General features: G+C 35.5%; 1 non-coding gene across 1 annotated transcript; it reads left to right on the forward strand.

The window, feature by feature from the left end:
* The first annotated feature begins 373 nt into the window (after nucleotides 1-373).
* Nucleotides 374-477, forward strand: LOC112793281 (small nucleolar RNA R71). The gene has a single exon (XR_003197982.1). It is a non-coding gene; the product is annotated as a small nucleolar RNA R71 (small nucleolar RNA).
* Nucleotides 478-4,197: the final 3,720 nt, after the last annotated feature.

Here is a 4,197-nt window from a genome sequence, read left to right on the forward strand (position 1 = left end):
TGCCATGGCAGGGTTCTCAGGATCATAAGCTTCTTCAGAAGCTGCCTCTTTAGTACTGTTGGATACATGTTGCCATCCATTCAGATTTTGAGAGATCATGTTGACCTGTTGAGTCAACACTTTGTTCTGAGCCAATATGGCATTCAGAGCATCAATTTCAAGAACTCCTTTCTTCTGAGGTATCCCATTATTCACAGAATTCCTCTCAGAAGTGTACATGAATTGGTTGTTTGCAACCATGTGAATGAGTTCTTGAGCCTCTTCAGGCGTTTTCTTTAGGTGAATAGATCCACCTGCAGAATGGTCCAATGACATTTTCGAAAATTCAGATAGACCATAATAGAATATATCTAATATGGTCCATTCTGAAAACATGTCAGATGGGCACCTTTTGGTCAGCTGCTTGTATCTTTCCCAAGCTTCATAGAGGGATTCACCATCTTTTTGTTTGAAGGTCTGAACATCCACTCTAAGCTTGCTCAGGAAAGAATTTATCTAAGAAGGCAGTGACCAGCTTATCCCAGGAGTCCAGGCTATCCTTGGGTTGTGAATCCAACCATATTCTAGCTCTGTCTCTTACAGCAAAAGGGAAAAGCATGAGTCTGTAGACTTCAGGATCAACTCCATTCGTCTTTACAGTCTCACAGATCTGCAAGAACTCAGTTAAAAACTGATAAGGATCTTCAGATGAAAGTCCATAAAATTTGCAGTTTTGTTGCATTAAGGCAACTAGCTGAGGTTTCAGCTCAAAGTTATTGGCTCCAATGGCAGGAATGGAGATGCTTCTTCCATCAAATTTGGACGTTGGCTTTGTGAAGTCACCAAGCATTCTCCTTGCATTATTATTATTTTCGGCTGCCATCTCCTTCTCTTGTTCGAAAATTTTTGAAAGGTTGTTTCTGGATTGTTGTAATTTAGTTTCTCTTAGTTTCCTTTTCAGAGTCCTTTCAGGTTCAGGATCAATTTCAACAAGAGTGCCTTTTTCCCTGTTCCTGCTCATATGAAAGAGAAGAAAACAAGAAAAGAAGAGGAATCCTCTATGTCACAGTATAGAGATTCCTTTATGTTAGTAGAAGAAAAAAGGGGATAAGAGTGAAGAAGAATGGGTTCGGATTTTTAGATGAAGAGAGGTGAAGAGAAGTGTTAGTAAATAAATAATTAAATAGAATAAGAAAAGAGATGGAGAATTTCGAAAATAATTTTGAAAAAGTGGTTAGTGATTTTCGAAAATCAGAGATAAGATATAATTAAAATTAAAATTTAAAACAATTAAAAAGAATTTTTGAAAAAGAGAGAAGTATTTTCAAAAATTAGAGAGGGATAGGTAGTTAGTTGGTTTTGAAAAAGATAGGAAACAAACAAAAAGTTAGTTAGTTGATTGAAAAAGATATTAAAATCAAATTTGAAAAAGATAAGAAGATAAGAAGTTAGATAAGATATTTTGAAATCAAATTTTGAAAAAGATAAGATAAAAGATAAAAAGATTTAATTCAAAAATTTGAAATTACTTACTTCACTAACAAGAAACTACAAGATAAGATTCTAGAACTTAAAGATTGAACCTTTCTTAACAAGAAAGTAACAAACTTCAAATTTTTGAATCAATCACATTAATTATTAGCTAATTTTCGAAAATATGATATAAAGATAAGAAAAAGATTTTGAAAATATTTTAAAAAAGAATTTTGAAATTTTCGAGAAATAGAAAAAAAATGAAAAAGATATAATTTTTGAAAAAGATTTTGAAAAGATAAGATTTTTAAAATTGAAATTTTGACTTGACTTGTAAGAAACAACTAATTTTTAAAAAATTTTGACCAAGTCACCCCAAAATTTCGAAAATTTGGAGGGAAATAAGGAAAAGATATTTTTTTGATTTTTGAATTTTTAAAGAAAAACACAAAAATGACCCAAAACATGAAAATTTTGGATCAAAACACAAGATGCATGCAAGAACACTATGAATGTCAAGATGAACACCAAGAACACTTTGAAGATCATGATGAACATCAAGAACATATTTTTGAAAAAAATTTTTGATGCAAAGAAAACATGCAAGACACCAAACTTAGAAATCTTTAATGCATGGACTCTAACAAACGAAAAATGCATATGAAAAACAACAAACAACACAAAACAAGAAATCATCAAGATCAAACAAGAAGACTTGTCAAGAATAACTTGAAGATCATGAAGAACACTATGAATGCATGGAATTTCGAAAAATGCAAGAAAAATTTTTAAAGCATGCAATTGACACCAAACTTAAAAATTGACTCAAGACTCAAACAGGAACACAAAATATTTTTGATTTTTATGATTTCATTAATTTTTTTTGGATTTTTATTAATTTTTTCGAAAATAAAGTTTGGAAAAACAAAAAAGAAAAGAAAAATTTTGAAAAAGATTTTTGAAAAAATTTTTGAAAAGAAAATTACCTAATCTGAGCAACAAGATGAACCGTCAGTTGTCCATACTCGAACAATCCCCGGCAACGGCGCCAAAAACTTGGTGGACGAAATTGTGATAAAAGAGTTCCAGGCACTGTTAGAGAAGCTCACAACTCCGTTCAACTTAACCAGCAAGTGTACTAGGTCATCCAAGTAATACCTTACGTGAGTAAGGGTCGATCCCACAGAGATTGTTGGTATGAAGCAAGCTATGGTCACCTTGTAAATCTCAGTTAGGCAGATTAAATGGTTATGGGTTTCGAAAATTAATAATAAATAGAAAATAAAAAGGGATAGAAATACTTATGTAAATCAATAGTGGGAATTTCAGATAGGCGTGTGGAGATGCTAGAATCCTTTCGAATCTCTACTTTCTTATTGCTTTCATCCAATCCTTCTTACTCCTTTCCATGGCAAGCTGTATGTAGGGCATCACCATCATCAATGGCTACTTTTCATCCTCTCAGGAAAATGGTCCTATGCGCTGTCACTGCACGACTAATCGTCTGGAGGCATCACCCTTGTTGATGGCTACATCCCATCCTCTCAGTGAAAATGGTCCAAATGCTCTGTCACAGCACGGCTAATCATCTGTCGGTTCTCAATCAGGTTGGAGTAGAATCCATTGATTCTTTTGCATTTGTCATCACGCCCAGCCTTCAGGAGTTTGAAGCTCGTCACAGTCATTCAATACCGGAATCCTACTCAGAATACCACAGACAAGGTTAGACTTTCCGGATTCCCGGGATCCTACTCGGAATACCACAGACAAGGTTAGACTTTCTGGATCCCCATGAATGCCGCCATCTATCTAGCTTATACCACGAAGATTCTGTTGGGGAATCTAAGAGATATGCGCCCGACCTAGAGTAGAATGGAAGTGGTTGTCAGTCACGCGCGTTCATAGGTGAGAATGATGATGAGTGTCACGGATCATCATATTCATCAAAGTGTTATGCAACGTATATCTTGGAATAAGAATAAAAGAGAATTGAATAGAAAGTAATAGTAATTGTATTGAAACTTGAGGTACAGCAGAGCTCCACACCCTTAATCTATGGTGTGCAGAAACTCCACCGTTGAAAATACATAAGTGAAAGGTTCAGGCATGGCCGAATGGCCAGCCCCCATGGTCTAAGATCGCATAAATTGATCAAAGATCAAACGTGGTCAAAAGATAACTAATACACTAGTAAAAAGTCTTATTTATACTAAACTAGCTACTAGGGTTTACAGAGGTAAGTAATTGATGCATAAATTCACTTTCGGGGCCCACTTGGTGTGTGTTTGGGCTGAGCTTGATCTATCCACGAGCTGAGGCTTCCTTTGGAGTTGAACGCCGAGTTATAGCGTGTTTCTGGCGTTCAACTCTGGGTTGTGACGTGTTTCTGGCGTTTAACTCCAGACAGCAGCATGTACTTGGCGTTGAGCGCCACTTTACGTCGTCAATTCCCAAATAAAGCACGGACTATTATATATTTCTGGAAAGCTCTGGATGTCTACTTTCCAAAGCTATTGAGAGCGCACCATTTGGAGTTTTTTAGCTCCAGAAAATCCATTTCGAGTGCAGGGAGGTCAGATTCCAACAGCATTAGCAGTCTTTTTGTCAGCCTTTTGCAGAGTTTTGCTCAAATCCCTCAATTTCAGCCAGAAATTACCTGAAATCACAGAAAAACACACAAACTCATAGTAAAGTCCAGAAATGTGAATTTAACATAAAAACTAATGAAAACATCCCTAAAAGTAG

The sequence above is a fragment of the Arachis hypogaea genome, chromosome 3, assembly GCF_003086295.3.
Source record: "Arachis hypogaea cultivar Tifrunner chromosome 3, arahy.Tifrunner.gnm2.J5K5, whole genome shotgun sequence".
NCBI lineage: Eukaryota > Viridiplantae > Streptophyta > Magnoliopsida > Fabales > Fabaceae > Arachis > Arachis hypogaea.